The sequence below is a fragment of the Perna viridis genome, chromosome 1 (genome assembly GCF_037379345.1).
Source record: "Perna viridis isolate PV_CMFRI_1.1 ecotype Kerala chromosome 1, ASM3737934v1, whole genome shotgun sequence".
Taxonomy (NCBI): Eukaryota; Metazoa; Mollusca; class Bivalvia; order Mytilida; family Mytilidae; genus Perna; species Perna viridis.
Genome location: NC_142445.1, coordinates 21,670,060 through 21,690,860, shown reverse-complemented (window position 1 = coordinate 21,690,860; position 20,801 = coordinate 21,670,060). Strand labels below are relative to the sequence as shown.

General features: G+C 31.3%; 1 protein-coding gene across 3 annotated transcripts in view; it reads left to right on the top strand.

Moving 5' to 3' along the window:
• Positions 1 to 19,803, top strand: part of LOC148627773 (F-box/LRR-repeat protein 5-like) — a 39,663-nt gene extending 19,860 nt beyond the window's left edge. For all 3 annotated transcript variants that reach the window (XR_015921519.1, XM_088578581.1, XM_088578595.1), the window contains one exon: positions 14,882 to 19,803. The gene's annotated coding sequence lies outside the window, so the exon portion shown is untranslated. The remainder of the gene's footprint in view (positions 1 to 14,881) is intronic.
• Positions 19,804 to 20,801: the final 998 nt, after the last annotated feature.

Here is a 20,801-nt window from a genome sequence, read left to right as displayed (position 1 = left end):
AGGTTTGTCCTTTTATGTAAGTCTTTTGGATCCAATCTTGTTCCAATATTTACCAATATGAAAGTACTTTGATTCATGATGGTTTGTCAAATCTTCATTGGTTCATTTTTGTTTTTGTTTTGTGGATTTCTTTAAGTATCAAAGTTTTCAATAGATTTTACATTGTGTTGAGAGTTTGAATTTGTGGATTGATCAAAATTACGACATCCATGAAAATTGGTAACCCACAAAGAATATCAGTAGTTCTACCACAGTAATGAGGAATGAACTGCTGGTAACAAATCGTTAGCCTCTCTTTTGTGTTCCATTGTTTTGTCAAAATTATAGATGGCAAGTAGATGTTCTTCATGGTACACATTCCCTGTGTGATCAAAATGAAACCTAGTTGTTTTATGCTGAAATATTGTTGTGTCAGTCTAAATGTCACAGTTAAAGGTTCTTTTACCAGATTATAAAAAATGGAAAAAATTAAATTGGTATTATGGAATATACAGTTGAATGACCTGAATCAACCAGTACATATGCATTTATACATAGCCAACTTCCTCATCTCTTGTCACTTAGAATATTTCCTTGTCTGACAATTTCCATTTGTATAACTTAATTCATTATTGAGAAGTTGAGTGGTTATTGCATGAATAAAAATGGAAAGAACTGCTATCTTCTCACTATTCCCTGGTGAAGGGACACAATTAGTGACAACAGAATTATGATTCAATTCAATCATCTGACGCATTTTGTATTGCGGAGGATGAGACTTGTTCCAATGATAAATGACGCAAAATATAGTGTAATTACAAAATCAATCTAATTTTCTCAGAGAGTTTAAAAGCTTTTAAGTACCATTTTGTTGTTGGTGACTATGTGGAAATGTAGAACTTATTTGTATTATATACATATGATCAGGCAGGATGTATTTTAATTTTGTTTAAATTGCTTTCATCAAAACTAATTATTATGCATTAAACATTAGACCATTTAGTACTTGAGAACTGTATTACCGGTATAAATTATATGTAATGTTCATGTATAAGTACAAAAGTATATAGAAAAAGTAGATGCATTACCATCATGTTTTTTTTTCCTGTCATTACATGTATGTCATTCTGAAACGAAAATAAAATACAAAACAGTTTTCTTGACTGATATTACATTGGTTATTGGCATGTGAGTGAACCTGTATTTGAGTATGCTTTTAATTCAATAATATGACTGATTATGACAGGTTTTATGTACGGTATATCTCTTTCTATTTTTAATAACTCCATCTTTTGTTACCACCTCAGAAATTGTTTTTGGTACTTTCCTATTTCCCTGATCTGATGTCACTTTTTGGGCAATATATGTATCGAGCACCATGATCTTACTATGTGGATTATATAAGGAAATGAGGATTTCAAATTATAGTATTGTGACCACATGTGTTTTGTGTCTGAAACTTAACAGTATGCTTTGTCAAATATTTTTTCACAGTCCAAAAATCAGAAATGTTTATAAAAGATTGAATGTAGTGTCCATGCTTGCCTCATCTGTTCTGGGTAAAATCTATGATGTATGCTGTTGTATCATGCTGTGTCAAACAGATCATTTAGTTGGTAAAATTTATCTTGATGTAATATAGTTCTTTTGCATTTTTCAGTGGTCATTTTTGTTTTGAAGAGTTATAGAAATTTGAATTGAAAAATGGGGGAGTTAGGACAACTGTTTATTACAGTCTGTATTGTGCACTACAGTGGGTAAATTGAGTTAAGCATCTGTCAGGAAGGTAAAGAAATCCGTGTCTGATATAAACATTATAATTGTTTTCTTAGTCATATTACAGACAGTACACCTGCACTTAGAAGTTCAGGAAAATTATACATGTATGTTGAAAATATAGCAATTGGAAGTCCATAAGTACTGTTAAATATAGGTTGACATTTGAGGAATTTACCAGTACATTATGTAACTAAATACTTAGCATGTCAGTCATTGCTGTGTAACAGTCCTATATTTTTTTGTCCTCAGCCTCCACATGGAAGGGGACACAGAAATATTGGTGTCCGTCAGTCCTGTCACACTTGTGGATGCAACTTCTCAGAAACTGCTTGACAGATTTTGTGCAAATTTTGTAGGATTGTTAGTCACCATATGTAGTTAATCATATTGTGCTGCTATGTTTATTAGACAAATTTTCAAGAGTTATGGGACTTTTGTAATTCAACTTTTTTGTAGCTGCTAGGGCACATGGCTACATGCCGCTTGTTTTACTTTATTTGAAATTTAAAAGTAATTTCTGTAGTATATTTTCTTAAATTTCTTTTAATGAAAATTTATTGTCTTTCAAAACTTAGTTTTACTTTAAATAAGCTAAGTTATTATCCAAGCTATAATTGAGTGCAACACAAACATTTAATGATATTCTGTTTTAATACAGACCATTTCTATAGTTCCACTTAAGAGCAATATTTTGCTGTCAGTGTAAATAAAAGGAATAGACACATTCTGAATCTATATTAAGTAAATAGACATAATCAGTAACAGTTTAATAGTATTTTACTTTTCCATGTCATTTGGCAGTATTTCTTCTTATTTACTGCCAATTTCATGATGAAATCACTTAATGCGATTAAACACAATTGCACAATGCATATTAGGTGGAGGTTTGGATTATGTTTTATGTTATGACAACATTTGCCAAAATCTTGTACGACCAAGGTTATGGAGAAGTGCAGTTCAATGGAAGGTTGGCAATGATAATACCTAATATACTTATGATTCAAAGTATTACAAGACATTGGATTTAATATTAAATATTAATTAAATGTTCAAGGATTATCAAAAAAATTTAACTGCACAAGAAAGGTCATAGGAATATTATACAGGGGTCAGATACTATTGCTAGTTGATAGGTTGTAATTATTTGTATCGAAACATTCACACTATACGTGCCTGACTTCATGAATATTATCAAATTTTATATAATGAATGCTCATCTACAATTAAAGTTCTGCGAATAAGATTTTTTAAATTTGAATTTTAATTTGATGGTATCGATGACGTTATCGCCATAGCTCTGAAATATTTCTTTTGTTAACTTTTAAATATGTTTTGAGCCTCACGATTTATGATTATCAAATGGCAAGTATAACAGAGATTTAAGATGAGTTTGCAGTCTATATAATTAATAGGAATCTTTTAAAATCCAACCGATTTTCTGTAAATGACACCTCAATTTTGATTAAGTTATGGCAACTTGAAGTCCTCCTAGTGATTTAAATGTATAATTTATGTCATTGCTTTTCTAGATTAAATATTATTGAATTATTTCCCTGACATGAAAGGAATTACTTGGTCTATTTCAAGACTTTCTTTTTTAGGAGGAACTGTATAATTTGTAATCAAAACAGGAACAAGAATTGCTATCATACACTTTACAGTAATGTTTACGGTATATCTTTTATTAATGGAAACGTCTTTCTACAGTTACTTTTTACTATAGTGGAACTTGCTTAATGAAATGAAAAAAAATATGTGCACCTATATAGTGTTCTTTGCACCTTTTGAAAAAGGCAGGGTAATTCAGTTTAAAAGGCACTCAAGCATGTTGGAGGCAAATTTGAAGACAATATATGCAAGCATTAATATGTTTTATGGGAAAATTGACAGAAAAGGGCAAAGGCTCCTGCTCCTTTCAAAATTGTCTGTAGGGAACACTTTCATAATAAAATCATGAAATAGGGCTGTTGTAGGAGTACTATTGTTATAATTCTACAGGTGTTTGGAGCACTTAGATGTTAGATTAAAAAAGTTCCTTTGTAGGTTAAAATCAGCTAGCTAGTGAGGCTATGGAAGTTAATGTTTGAGAATGCTTTATGCTCAGTTTCAGTTCCTTAAGACTTTTAATGATGAAAATGATGAAGCAACTGTCAAGGATTTTTCAATTGTACTTTTGCATTACTTTGTGAATGCTTATAATAAATTAACTAGATTACATTGATTATGTGAATTTAAGCACAACATAATTTTCTACATGGTTATTCTCCTGCAATTGACAAAAAAAATAAAAAAGTTGAAGGCTTGTCTTCAGGGCTTTAATCTTGACTTGTTAGTAAAATATTTATGATGTATTTTTAAAGGCAGGATGCAAAAGATCTTTCTTATTTGAGGTAAATTTGGAATGTAAACTTCTTGTGATTATAGTATAAAGGTTGTCTAGGGTAATTCTCAAGATAGTTATTCTACCCCCTGCTGTAGTTTATGATAGTTCCCCTACTTCAACCTATACTGTCTAACCAACACTTGATTCTTTGTATTGATTTTAAAACCTTAAAATTGATCTTGTCATTAAATGTTTGGAAATATTTATACCTGGGATAGAAAAATATGGACTTATATTACACAGGAAAAATTAGATTAAATGTTTTATAGATACATAATTGTATAAGTTTTGTTTGATATTCCTTAGTAGCAGGTTGTTAGGGTGTATGCTGTACTACATTGAATTAATGAATATGCTAAGCCTTTCCCTGATTATGCTCCTGGAGGTTATACTTTTGTAATAAGTAAAAAGTTGACAAGATTTCTTCAAATACTTACTCACTGGTTGATACATGTAGTTACCAAAAATATAAATCTGTCCTTGTGAATATAATATTGAAGAATACAATCACACAAATTTCAAATAGGTTGTTCTACTTAAAACTTTTTGCTTTCCAGGAAAGTTTTTGAACATTTAGTGTTGTTTTGAGGCACTTTTCTGCAAAATTTGTGGTGATCCCCCTTCAACATATTTTTTTAAAATTTTTGATTATTGTATTCCAAGAAACGTTGGTAGGGAACAGTCTAAAAGGAGCAATATCACTGATACTGTTTGGCATAATATTTGTAATGTCTGGTCCTGATTTCATAAAAAATTCTCAAATTGAGATTTTCCTCAAATCTTCAATTTCAAGCAATCTGATTGGTTGAAATTTTAGTTGAGGAAGGATATGAGGACAATTTTAAATTGAGATCTATATATTTGCTTGTGTTTTTTCCCCTGACTTTTCTTTGAACTTTGAACTTTTGAATATTGTCAATTTTTCTCCAAGGAATCAATTTTCTATAATATTAAGTGCATTTAAAGTTTTGTATTGGATATTTAATTTGTTTTACCTGATAGTTGTGATCAATGTTTATAGAAGGAAGCAAAGATATTATATTTTGGTTACATGCTTCATGGAGCGTCTACATTTTCTATTCATCGTTGATGCTCTCTGCCCTCAAATATGCATTGATTTTGTTACAAGGTTTTCAAATTTCAATATTATTTAGATGTCATTGAGAAACTCCTATGTGATTACTGATATAATAATGTTTAAATGAATTATATATTATATTGCACCTTGAGAATCAAATATGCATTGCTTTGTTGTCAATTAAGATTTTCAAAAGAATAATCATTATAGAAGTACATAGGGGAAGTTATATGGAAAGTATACCTAAAAGGAAGAATGTTTACCCTTATGTCGTCATAATAAGTTATTGGTCAATTATCTATCACTTTGTGTTTGTAAATTATTATGTTCAATTTATATAAAATTGTGCCCTAAAATTTCTTTTGTCAAATCAATTTGGATATTATTAAGGTAAATGTGTGCTCATTTTGCTAACATGACATTTTTTGCAGCATGAAATGTTAACACCAAGACTTAAGTGCAAAATGAAGCTAAAATGTGTACATCTAACCTTGTTAATATCACTTGAGTTTACGATAAATCAGTTTTTGAAAATCCATTGGCTGGTTAAGAATATTTTGGTGTAATTTTAATAGAGTTAAACATGATTTGTGGATGTGCATGGATTATCATTTTCTGCTGCCTGTAGAAGGAGATAATTCAGATTAAGGGCTTTACATGTTTAATTCTTTCTATTCCTTGTTTACTGTATGGTTTTTGATGAAAGGATAGCTTATCCAAGTGCCAAAGGGTTTAACATGATTTAATTCAAGGTGATACAAGAATATTTGTGAGCAAGCTTGCTTTCAGTAGTTTTAGGTGTTTTGGTTGTGTTTATTTTTTTTTTTATTTTTTTTTTTTTTGGAACACAACCAGAAACTGATGTTTAACAAAAAGCTGTTTTTTTTTCTTGCATGTTATCGCATTGGTTCACATTGAATTCTATCAAATTCTCAATTGTGCAAGATTGATTCTAGGTATTTAATTTGGAGGTTGTAGAGCTGGTATTTATGAACAATTTTAACTTTACATTGACTTTTAATAATCTTTTTCCACACAGTAATACTTATTTATGACATCATTTTCATGCCATAAGTTTATAGTGCATTAGTTTTGTTGTTGGTTATTTACTTTGATGTAATTTATGAAGAAGCGATAATTAAGTTTACTATTTTATAGGACTACTTTGTTGGTATTTACTGATTGTGAATTAGAGTAGCATTACCCTGCCAAACAGTTATTTTCTATGCTATCAATACTGTGCAGGAATTACGTGTAAGCTGATAAAATAAACCAACTTATTACTTTAACTTTATAGGCATTTTATGGCAGTGTACTAGAGATATATTAAAAATATAGATTTATGTTCTATTTTAGGAAAAGAATGAGGGAAAATAAGTGTTGATAATAGCTATACAATGCTTGTGGGGTGGGTTGATAGAGCAATATCATATTTACAGAGAAATCAAGGGTACAAAGATTCCAGCTGTAATCAGAAGAATCTACTTACATTAGAAGCAAAAGTCAATAAGCAACCCAGGCTCCCCAGAAAACTGGAAGTATGGACCAGATGCATTGGTAGGGTAAGCATCCATTGCTTTTCTGGAAACACCTGCCAAGTTGCTCATAAAGTGTCACGTCTGGGTACAGAGAAAGGACAGATATAAAAACAGAAAATATCATCCTATGTTTTAGATGGTCCTCAATAGACATGAAGAGTAAAAGTTCTTCACTTTGTAGTTAATTCTGAAAGATTCCAATGTACAAATGATAGCAGTAGATCTCATGTCAGTACAAATTATAATTTGAATTACCTTAAAACATCCTGTTGGAAAGTCTTTGTGTAGATCATCCTTTTTTGGTTGTTTTGACACTGTCAACCTCTACAACCATTTATATATAGATCCATGCCTCTTGACAAATCACTACTTTCTGAGTTCTGTTTTCTATTTTTACAACCTTATATTTGATTCTGTGTTTCCTCTTTGCACAATCTTCCAGTCAGTCTGCTTCTATCCCCTTACCAATCCTATAGCTCCTATTGGTAATTTTCTCTACATTGGCTTCCCCAATGGCTGCTTTGTGCATGTTTGATACCTTCAATTTAGTAAAATTACCTGAATCTGCATTACCAAAGAAAATATACACATCTATAGGACAATTTGTAGATTGTAGTATTTATTTAAGAATAAGTGAAAACTGATGAAGATATGTCCATCAGTCAATTACATCATGGCAATAAGCAGCATGTAAACACTGATCTCAGCCTTTAACCTCAGCCCTCAAAGTGCCTTTTGAAACTAGGTGGTCTTTTGGCCACCAACCTTGAAATTTTTGTGGCCAACGCAAATTTTAGGTCGCCAGCCAAAAAAAGTAGGTCGCCAGAAAAAATGTTATCATAAGTTCAAGTAATACCATGTATTTTCATTTTGTCCGAGTCATTCACTTTTTTAATTTTTAGTGTGTTTTTGGTTTTAGTTTTTCATGTTGTCTGGTGCCCTTGTTCGTTAAAAAACTTGTCAAAAGTGTTTATTTTACTTTCTCCGCCATTAAGGGGAATTAGAAACAATCGATGACACGCTTGAAATCGTTTTCAAAATCTCGTTACTTTCAAACGTACTGGTGACAATTGAGTAACATATGAAAAATACCGGCTCAAACATGATTTTTTTTCTGGATTTTTCGGTCGCCAGTCAATAATATTTCAAGTTGCCAATTGGCGACTTTAATATTGTTTTCAGTCGCAAAAACGTTATTTAAGTCGCCAATGCGACCATTTCACTAGACTAAATTGAGGGCTGAACCTGGGTTAGAACTAGATTTTTACTGAACAAGCTAACTTGTTTTGGTTGTATAAACCAGTACAGGTAGAAAAATTGAACATGTTACAGGCATAAAGTATTGCATCTTTTATTGGCTAAGCTTACAAGCTTAAAGAAAAATCTTTTTTCCATGTTTTACATGTCTTCACTCAAATTTATATTCTATTTGTCATATTCATTAGTGAAGCCATTTTGTAATGATATGAAATAGATCCGCATTCAGTTGCTGTATTCATACTAATATGACAAAATAAAGCTCTGAGAGATTGATTACTGAACTGGTTATGGCAGTGAGCCTTACTTTCATTGATTTGGTGACAAATTATAAACCATTTGAATGTCACTTTTGTTAAATGTTTGATATATATTTCATTCTTGAAGTCATAAAAGGGGAAATAAACTTGGGTTGAAAAGTTCAAGTTTCAGTTCTTTTGACATTTCAGTTTAATTTCTCTGTTTGGTCTGTTCAGTGTGCTTGTTGTATATCATAATGACCAAATATTTTAATTGGAAGGTGATCATTTGTATTAATGATATTGTGGTGGTTGTCATGTCAGCATTGTCTTCATTTGCATGATCATCATTGTTATTCCAAAGATACTGGATTTCTGTGCAATAACTTTTTAAGTATTAATGATTTAAACACACAAAAGAAAGAATCATATCAATATTAGAGATTGTGGTTCCAACACCATTAGTCTGTGTAGAATGACATGTTAGGCCCAGAAGTAATGTGATTACCTCTCCCTTCTGTTAAATTGTTATAATTGTTATACCTGTGCAAATAGTATAGGGGTGAATATATATACATACATTCTATGTTTTTTCAACAAAGATGAATTATTCTGGTATACCACCCTTCCTCAGCAAGTTCAGGACCTGCTCAAACTGGAAGTTAGTCCTATTATTTCCATTTTGTTGTCCATTTTTCGTACTTCTACCAAAACAAAATTTGTTTGTAATCAGAAAAAATGTGAAAGAAAAAATTATCAGTATTTTTTTTGTAAATAAGGGTGCATAGAAGACACAACTAGACAAAAAAGAGTGAGCTTGTTCTGACTGTTTCTATTAAAGAATGATGCATCATGATCAGGTGGTTTCTAAAGGCAGTGGGGGTAGGTTGGGATGTTTTTTTTTTAATTTTCTTCACAACTTATGAAACTGTATTTAAAAGATGAGCTTCATATGAACCAGTGTATATGCATGTAGCAGGATGATAATTGTCAGCTGCTTTGAAAGGGAGATAATCTAACAAAAGTTGTACATCTTCAAAAGCTTGTATTGTAATAGCGATTCCATATTCTGTAAAAGCACTTATATTTGTTGGTATCAATTTTTGTGGATAGCAGACAAATCATTGGTTCGTGGATTTTTGATTTTATGGTTTGACATTTCCCACATTACAAATAAATGGAAAAGATGTATTTCATTGGGATTTTAATTTCATGGTTTGAGTCAACCAAGAAACCCATGAAAATTGGTACCCCAGGAGTGCCCCACAGTAAACCATTGAATGAAAGGATATGTTCAAATTTGGCTCTTGAAAAAGCTTAGTAAAATCAGTATGGGCATTACATAATATTTAATAAAGATTTGGAGTTCATTCACACTTAACAGAAACCTCAGTGGAACATTGAGCCTAAATGTGTGAATTATGTGCTATTGGGGAAAAACACTTGATTTCATTACGTTTTTCCTTAACAGGAGATTTTGGCCACATGCTTCAATATCTTACATTGGTAAATATTCCAACCATAAAAGCCTATTGTTTAAAGACAACTTTTGACAAAGTATTAAGTTTGTTGAAGCATGTAGCCCATATGCCTATATAAAAAAAAATGGCAGCCCTAATTTTGTAAGAAAATAATGAAAGTCATATAGAAGCAATACCTTGTGAGGTTATTTTGACATGTAAATGTTGTGCCAGTTATAAATTGTTTTGTCTGGGTTTAGTCATTTTTTTGGCACAAAAATATGCTAATGAGTTTTTTTATTGGGTAAGCTAAAATTTAAGTAAATGACAGGGTCAAAAATTAGTATATATGCATATACCTCTTGATTAGGCTTTATATGAAGGTTGAGCATCATATGGAGATGTATGTGATGCCAGATTAACATTGCCAGTGCTCTTAAAGGGAGATAATCTAACTTCTAGTTCCTGTTGTAACTATAGTTGGAGTTTTTTCCCTATCAATATGTTTTTTTTTTAATTTTCCTATGGAGAAGTCCATGGATTTGTCCTTTACTTCTTTTTCTCAAAATTCAGTTTGAAGTTAATCATGAAGCTTGTGCTATGACAGCAGAGTCAAATTATTTTTGAAACTTTTGAAAAATATAATGGGTATATTTAATTTGTTTAAAATTTTGTTACCAGTTGAAAACTTCTGAGAGAGGAAATGGTGCACATAAGTTGCTGAAGACTGTCAGAATGGTATCTTATTGTTATAAAGATGAAAAATGTAGAAACTGATATGTCCACGCAATTGCTGTTGTAGTTCAGCACTTTTACACTTGATATTTTTTTTCAATCGTTTTTGTACTTCTACTCCAAACCTTCATTCTCTTTTTGAGACTGCAGTCCTTGAAAGATTTGTCAAGGAACTCTAACAACTATTCAATACCATTGTCTGTTTTCTATGTCTATTGATTTCATTGTATTAATCTAAGACATGTAATATGATATATATAGTAAAAAAACACTTGGGTATTCTCATCAAATGATCCCGTTCAATAGACTATTCCTGACATGTGCCTGCTCGATGAACTTGATAGGATAAATAGTAAAGTAACCTTACTTTCTCCTAGTTTTGCATTCATCTGTTAATTACCAAGGGAGCTTTTGTATCAAACCATCCACTGTAGGTTGTGGTTATAGAACTTTCAGAAAAAATCAATTCAATTTGTAGTCTTGGTATATATGATTATTGCATATGAATACTCCATGATTAACATCTTATATAGAGATAATGGTGTTAAGCTTTACAGCTACTGACTTTGACCTTATCATTATTGCAAGTGCAAACTTTACCATTTCTAATGGTGTTTCTGTGCCTTTCAGGATAAAGAAGTTGAGATTGTGGGGGTGTTGTTTCAGATGACTTACATACAAAGATGCAATATATTGATACTAATTTAACGGTCATTGGAGGGTGATAATGATATCTTGAAGCTATAAATAAAGGTGACAAATCTTTCGAAACTTATCATTCTTTCTCAATAACTGGATAGGTGGGATATAGGTGCTTCCCAGCTATTTTTGTATTGTTGAAAGCATTCCTAATTTTACTCAAAATAGTTCCAGACTCGACAGAAAATAAGAAGTTTAGTACATTATGCCTTGCTTGTATTCAAACACAAAATTTATTGAAATTATAAATTTTTCAGGGCCATACAAATATTTTCTAGGATAAGGGGTGAACACAGATAGTGCTGTTAGTAATGGTAACCTAGTATTTATTGATCTTACCAACAATAGTTTATGTTCATTTTAGCCATATGGTATTGATATTGGTATATGACAGTTTTGTTATATTTAATTGGTATCTCATTCATCTGCAATTTCTGTCTTTATCCATATCATTGATAAAACAGTAAATATTTATATGGAATAGATCCTGCAGCTGGTATCAATTACATTATTGACTAGGATGTAATGCCTATAGACAAATAATAATCAGTATGGCCAGACTGACTGTCCATTTAATGTCACTATTTTACATCATTTTATATTCTAGTCATTTGTACTAGGACATTATTTCTAAGAAATTATTCAGACAACTGGTTACATGAAATCATAGCTTTTGGGTGGTTTCAGTTACTAAAATGATTAATTTTTTTTCCAACTAAGTTTTGTAGTGCCACATAATCTTTAGCCTCCTAGTCTTTCAAATTCCTTCAGAATAGTACTTATCAAGAAAAGTTAATTGCCATAGGAATCATCAAATTGTGTTCTCCCTAGTCCCAAATTGTATCGTGCTATCAAAACAGTGATCAAGTACTACCACGAATGTATTCATTTGACAGTTTCTTGTAAATAAGATATCTTAAAAATGAATATTTTCACAGAGATATATGATCAGTGGTTTATAGTGCTTGAATTTCTTTGTATATGAGTTTTATACATCAGGGTTCAATTTCAACTTCATTTAGGGAAAGACTTACAAATAATCCTAATCTCAAAGCCACTTTCCTCTAGACAATGTAGAAATTTCCTTTACCCCAGAAATTCACGTAATTGAAAATTTTTATGTCCCTGTAACTCAAGGTTTGGGATTATATTGTTTACTCTTGTCCATTGCTGGACTGTCATGTAAGCTTTCCCATGATAACTCAAAAACACTAAATTGAAACTAAGGGAAAGTGTACCTAGTATACACCAATAGTTTGAAGCTTCCTTTAATTTTTTGAAAAATTCCAATTTTTTATTTTTGGATTTTGGAAATTGATTACCAGTACATGTACTACAAAGGGGATGTTTTTCTTGTTTTCGAAGGATTTGTAGAAAATCTACTTAGCAGCTCAGTGAAAAGTTGTTTATTTATTGTGTATATAAATCTTGCATGTGCGGTTCCAGTCTCTGCAAGTAAAAATTATATACTAGTAAAATAAAATTTCTGTATACTGGTAGTCATAACTGTCAGCATAGTAATGGCAGTAAACATAAATCATTGGAAAATTTGTTGTATCCCATCTTTGTTGTATCACATTGGCACTTCATTACATGTTACAATATGTTAATTCATTAAGAATATTGTAACTTAAGTGGTACATCTGTTGTTTTTTCTAATACCACATATTGGTTTTTATGCTGGTTAATCATTTTTTTCCTGAAGATATATATTGTTAATTACTTGTATTTGGCAGCCTACTTGGAAGATAGATTGTTTTCTATAAAGATTTATTGCAATGATTAACAAATTTCTATTGGCCTTTGTTAATTATGAAAACAGATTTTGTGATTAAATCTGTGTAATCCTGACTTAGTTCCATATTCTGAATCCTATGACCATACATTTCAGTCCCTACTTTCCTTTATTGTATTTATTGATCATAATTAAAATCCCCAATGGTTTTGCGTTTATGCCGTATTATACAGCTACTAAGGCCAGTCATTCAATACTTAACTTATGAAAATTAGAAAATCTGTTTTCAGCAGATTCTGATCTTGTCATTCTGGGAGTGAAATACATTTGTATATATTGTTTGCACCATTTCAGCTATTAATTATTAAACATGTATTTTTGGCCCTAAATATTCTTTTGTCAATTCAATATGACTGCAGTTGTTGGTTTGGATCACTAGTTACATTCAACAGAGAACTCTATTAATAGCTTGTTGCACCAGGGGATTTAGTTCTACATGATAATAATTTGTCCTGCCAACCATGTAATAGTTGTAACAATTCAATCACTCATCTGAAAATGATTATCTGAAGGAAAATAACGAAGAGGTCTAGAAAGGCATGTTAAAAACAATGTACACAATTTAACTCAGCTTCGGTGGGTCTATATTGGTTATCGATTTGTCAAATTTTGTTGTATTTTTTAAGTGTACAGTTCTTTGATAATCAGTTTAATTAACACTATTCTTTATTTGTTAGTAACTGACTGGTATGTTTAATTAGCTGCCAAGTCCTTATTGATTCATGGATTATAGTGCCTTCGGACATATTGTGTAGAATTTATTCCCATAAGTTTGAGGTTGATGACTCCCATGTAAATTCACCAGTCATGCCTCAAGATTGTATTTAGGAAATATAAGTTGATAAGATTAGGAAAACTTTATTTATTTTTATCAATGTTTTTATGTTATTTTAAAAGGATCTGATCGTAGTAATGCTGTAATAATCACACCAATCGGTCTTGTTATTGTTTAAGTTTTGTAATTACAGCTTTAGATCTATTACATAAGAGACATATTGTTCGATTTAAAAAAAAAATTAAAGTGACATATATTGAATTACACTGAACCATTAACAAAACATATATTCTTTTTTTTTATATAAATTTATGGAAGATAACATGATCAGCATGCTTGTAGCCGTAACTCAAACTTGTGTTTTGTGTCCCCCATAAAGCTACAATGAAGTTACTTTGAAATGCAGGCATTCATGCCTCTGACTATCACGACTTTTAAGGTGCTCTTAGCTTACATTTATCAATAGATTTAGTTCAAACTGATTTTTTCAAAAGGTTTTAAATTTAAATGCCTGGAAGGAGTAAGAAATTCAATGATGATTTATTAAGATTGCAAGTTATCTCCCTTGGAAATTGAATTTCTTCAATATTGTTTTGTTAGTGTTTCTCAAACAAATTCTGAAAAAAATTACTGATTGGTTGCTTACATTAATCTCTGAGATAATTTTAAAAGTTAGGTATGACCTGGTAATATTGTGAGAATAAACTCCCTTGGAAATTGAAATGTTTGTAAATCCTCTGATTCCTATTTTTCTCAATAGATTTTGATGACTGGGTAATATTGTAGTTATCATTCTTTGAAATTGTTAAACAGCAAAAAAAAACAGCAAAGCCATTATTATTACCATGGCATTATAGCCTTTAATGAGCTATGAACATCTTGAGTTGTTGGGATTAAACACTTCTTTAATTCTTATTGAGCCATTTTAGTCACTCAATTGGTCAATAAATTTCGCCAAATCATGCACAGTTTTGAAGGTTACAGTGATCTGTATCTGAGTCTTTTACATTTTGGGTCTTTGCCTGATTATAGCTGAAATATTGCTGCTCAGGTGTTAAACCCCAACAAACAAACAAGTATTTTGGTTCTACTTTTTTATTTTCATCGAAATGTAATATGTCAGTTTCACCCTCCTGTATAATAATGTCATGGTTTCTATTTCAGGTAAATGATTGAAGGCTCCTGTATTACCCAGAGAAAACATAAACTTTATTAGTCTTTATAGACTTACAAGACTTATTCTAGATTGGTGCTTTCAGTTTTTGATTGCTTTATCTCTATTCTATATTGATGGTTTAATGTGATAATGTTTGGTTAGTTCCAATTGTTGTATGTTCAAAGTGGATACCAGTACATAGCTAAAAGAACAAAAGATTTTGTAAGTGGAAACTTATTTGGAGGAGCAAACAGCATTTCTATGTTTTATGTATACTCATGTTGACCATTATTTACTTTTCTGTCACATATATATGTGTGTGAATTATCTGAGAACAAAGTATTGCTAGATTATAACTAAGTTATTTAATATGACTCCTGATGATTCATTAGAACAGCTTTGGCACATGTATGAATTTTAAAAAATGTAAATCGATGTAGACTGAACCTTTTCATATGGAAAACTAAAAGAAATGTGTGTGGCAAACAGGACAAATATCAGATGCCCAACATGTGCACACATGGTACATCCCCAATTTTAAGCTTCATGCCAAATTTCATATCATTCCAATGTTCAGCAGATAAAACTTACTGTAAATGTATTTATTTTCATTACTTCGGCGGTGGATAGAAAAGTGCAAATAATATTAACCAGAAAATTGATTTTTAACACTATATCAGGCTTATCTTGTTTTTGGAATCCATGTTTTGTACCCGCAAATATGTTCACTTGTGAGAATCAATAAAAATTTAAAAATTATATGTTGAAAGTAAATGGATAGACATAGAGATAGTGCTAGAAACTACTCCAAGGCCTAAAAGCAGAAACCATCAACAAACAACACAGTGTCTTACAAGAATTGTGATCCTCATGGAGCACCTAAGTTTTCTCTTTGTTTTTTTTTCTTTGGGTTATGGCTTTTGTTTTCCATCAGTAGCCTATTATGTGTTCCTGGAATAGTTTGATCCACAGATTTCCCTTCATTTGTTCCTTCCTTACTGCTACATTTCATTGGAACTTTACTTCAAGTGGGAAAACAAAACACCTATTAAAACATTTTTCGGCGATTTTGATCTGGTTTTTGAAGTTGTAAATAGTCGAAGTCGTAGTATAATTGTGAATACTGTTAAAGTACTATTGTTTGTTTCATGGGTAGGCCAAACCACAGAATTTGGTTATTAATGAAAAGAAAATTCTAATTGATGTTTATACTGGAAACCTTAAAACAACGAATTCAAGAATCCAGGAACTTGTGTTTCTACCCTAATCCCAGAAAATTGGTGTCCATGATTAAAATTACTTTCATAGTACTTAGAACCAAATTTTGTAAACAAGGAATGCTCTTTTTTTACCCTTTCTGCACTTTAACATAAACAGTTTTGTGATTGGGTCAGAATTGTTCTATTCCCATATTAACTCTTATGTATGCTTCTTTTTCCTGACTGGGGATATTAATTGTTGTTATCATGTTATTACAGAGAACATACATTAATTCTTCTCATAACAAGCCTGCTAGGATGAACATGTTACTTAGTTAATTGAATAATATCTTTGATTTTTCTTGTGATAAGTATATAAATTTACATTGTTTACTCAGTTGCTTCCTCCCAGCATCCAAAACATTCAATAAGTATTAGAACATGACCCATGGTTTAAATAGCAAGTTTATAATTGAAAAATTACTGCAATTTTCTTCATTTATTAGAATTGTTTTCGTGTAAGAACCCAATAGGCCAATTGATTTCTTCTCTCTCATTGAATTTCTTTGACCTTTTAAGCAATTTATGGTTAGATGGCATTAATTATGGATATAAGTAATTAAGTATAAGGATAAAATTGTGTGTCCTTGGTAGCATCTTCTGTTCTAATACTCTGCTTTTAAATTTTAGTTCCTTTTACTTAAGTTAATTGGTATTCTTTTGCTTTCTTTGCAAGTCAGTTTTAATATAATGAGAATAGGTATGGTGAATATGTTAAAGAGACAACAATCCCACCATAATGAAGATGTCCAGCCCAAGGTCACCCATTGGTCTTCAATGAATGACAAGGAAATCCTCTCATCACCGGACAGACTTGCTGGCCTCAAAACACCATTATACACAGGTACAGCAAAACAGTTGCACCTATATACTTAAGTAACATAAAAATAAAATAAAGGTGAAAACAAAAAACAAGACATACAGAGGCCAGAAATTCCAGACTTGGGACAGGCACAAAATGTGGCGGGGTTAAAGTACTTGGCATGATCACAACCCTCCCCCTTTAAAATATGACCACTGTGAAAAAATATTACACTATTTAACACACCTAAATATCAGTTCGAAAAGGTCTGAGTCCCTTGTTACAATGGAAATAAAGAAACTGAATATAAATTACACAAATGTACAAACTAAAGACTACTAGCAGTGAAGGCCTCAGTCTTGTATTCTTGGCCCATATGCTTCTATAGTAAATCTTAAATTTTCATGATTTTTTGTCAAAATAAGGAGTTTTAGACTTTTGACCATGTTTTCCATTAAGGAAATGTAAAAAAAAGTTGTTTAGGTCCATTTTAATTAGAAAGGCACGAACTTTGGTGCATAAGAACAGGTTGAAGTAAAAATAGACTTCTGCTTTCACTTTTATTTTGAGTTCTCTAGATAGACCTCTTTTCTGAAGCATTATTTTTCATGAAAATACTGTTTTTTCTCAAAATCAAGTTTTTTGGTGTCATAGCTTGATATTTACCCTATACTTTTGATGAAAAATGGTAATCATTTGCGAAAAAACAAAAACAGAAAAAGGCAAAAAGAAAGAGCACTATATTTTTTAGCCTCCATGTTTTGGTGTATGTAAAGTTATGTCCCCATTGTATGTAAAATCAATGCATATTCTTACCGTGCAGGGTTGAGAACCAACTACATTTTTCTATTTTCTTATGTAATTTTGTAGCTTTGCCATCTTATATGGTCAGTTTGCATAGAAGTAATGTTCTCAGCTATTGAAAAATGAAGTTTATTTATACTTGTTAATTTGGTGTCATCAGATTTAATATTGAACAACCTGTAGTCTGTTTTTTTTTTTAATTCAAGAAAAAAATGAGCTCTGTATTTAAGTTTAATTCTTTTACATGTCAGGTAAATGCTGATAAATTTTCAAATGTGAAACACAATAACAAATCAATTCCTTTTCTGATGAGATTACTATTTACATATCATTTTGTTAAATATCACACTGTGTATGATGTAATGTGACATTCTACAAACCTTTGCTGAGTTCATACAGTATTAAACTTAATTCAAGAGAATACCATTTATCAAGAATGTTATATATTTTTTATTCTATTTTGGTAAAATATAGAATATTTGCTGTTTGGAACCAATTAGGAAACACAAAATATTGTATTTTATATAGATACATAACATACTTTATGGTGTTCCATATAAACCTTCATACAACCTCTTAAGGTTTACATTGGTGTGGTGAGGATACTCTGAGTTGTTATCAAATTTTGTAGCTTGTAAAAAATCATGAGTTAGTTGATTTCATTAGACATCACTTTTTCAATAAATTTTTGAATATTGTTTGGAACTTGAATTTGTTGTTTGATGAAAATTGTGAAAAGTTCTGGAAATTGATACCCCACAAATAGTATAGAATATAAACATTTATTGTAAAGGTAAGGACGTAGATTGCAGTACCTCGTATACAGTGAAACCTGTCTAAACTGAACTATTTTGGACTAGAAATTGGTCAATTTAGACTGGTGTTCAGTTCATCCAGGTTCAAAATACCTTTTGACTGACTCAATGGGACTTCTAAATGTGTCTGGTTTAGACAGGTTTTTAATCAGGGTTCAGTTTAGAGAGGTTTTACTGTACGTCATATACTTTATCATTCAAGTTATAACCTAACAGTTACTATACCTATTTGTTGTCTTTTCTTCAACTCTGTTTTGTCTTATTCTGCAACAGTTTTATCATTGTATTACACAATGTTGTTGATATTAAAACAATGTATTTTTGAAGTCTTTAAATTATGGAGCAATAGATACATAACAATGTAACTATAGAAAACTACAATGACACAGACAGATTGATTTTAAAATTTTATTATTTAAACAATATTTCAGTGCTGTGTTTCCTTCCCATAGAATCTGTATATGATGTTTTTGTTCCTCTTCTAGTCATTGTTTCTGATGGTGTATAGAAAACTTAATTAAGGAGATAAACGAGAAGATCTATATTTATATGCTCTTAGGATTTGTCATACTATCTGAATGAATAGCTAGAAAAAATATACATTGTATATTAACTGTATTGTATAAGCATGTTATTTGAGTTCATATTCATGATTTATATAAAATTTTATTCCATTTTGAAGACAGTCCTTGTGGCATGGCAGTTTTGTAGGCCATGTTTTTATTATTGTTGTGTTCTCTAATTTCTTAATAGATTGTTTTTATAGTAAGTAAGTTCAATATTTGCCAATGTGGTCAGTTAAATGATCGAAAAGACTTTTTTATCAATTGATTTCTTACTTATTGAGTTGGTATTAAACAAATGAGTAGACAAATCAATGAATTAGAAGGCATTAAAATACCATTCTGTGTAAGAATCAGGCAAAAGGTGGTGCATCATTTTTCTCAATTTGGTCTTATTAGCTTTTAATATATTCAGTATATCTAGAAAATAACCCGAAAGCTGTTTGAATTTATTCTGAAGCATCTGTGACATAGATATATTTTTTGACTGCTTACATAGGGAAAAGCAGGGAAAATTTTTTCACCATTTGTCCATAGTGCATTTCAACTAAATTTGACCCATCAATATCTTAATCTAGAGGCTCTAAAGAGCCAGAATCACTCATATGGCTTGATAAGCTTCTTTTTATTTTGTATAAGCAGCCATTTGTTTTCTTAGATAAAAATTCCTAACACTCATATCTAAGACCCAATTAGCCCCGTGCTGGTCCGGGTGTCAAAAGAATAGGCCTGCGGCAGCACTAAGCTTGTCATAAAAGGCGACTAAATAGTGCTCAGAACCCTGGCCGGGGGCTAGGGCACTCTGCCCACAGAGCAACTGGGTTGTGTGCCCCAGGAGGTGGAATGGGGTACCCCTGGCATGTTACATGCTGAGGTTGTCAGGCTATAATACGGAAAACCTGACCACAAACCATAGTGGTGCACCGTGTTGGGAAAGATGCCACGCTCCTTGCACGTTAAAAAACCCTACTGTGGTATTCTCCAGGAGTAGGAACCATAGGGCTCTGCCACAGGAGGCTAAATTGCCCGACCCTACCCACCTCTCCCTATTTCCAGTGGCAATCAAAATTTCTCGACCCCATTATCCTTGTGTCCCATCCCATTTTTCATTTCATCATCATTTCATGTTCATTTTAACATCCACTTCATGTTCATCGCCTAAATATAGCTGAAATATTGCTGCTTGGGCATTAAACCCCAACAAACTAACAAAACAAAGACCAAATCATATCAACTTTCATTGAGTTCAGTCCAGTGTTAGCATTGAAAATAGCAAAAAAACAAAAAAAAAAACAGAACAAAAAAAAAACACACACAAAAAAAAAGGCAATAATCCCAATATTTGTTCACAAATATTCAAAGAAATAGTATATTTTATCCTTCTGAACATTTTTAGCTGCTGTCAGAATTAGGCTAAACCTAATGTTTTGGAGATATTTTGCAAAACTACTGTTTAACCCGTATGTTCTATCTATAGTTATGGCGGCCATGTTTTTACTAGAATAAAAAAAAAAAAAAGTCATTTTGTGCAAGATACTCTATGGAACATCAGTGCAAAGTTTCTTATAGTTCCACTCAGTAGTTTTAGAGGAGAAATTTTTTTTTAAATTGGTAACAGATAACGACAATGTATGCCAAGTGATGGCATAAACTCACATAGCCCTCAGTCACATACAACGATCAAA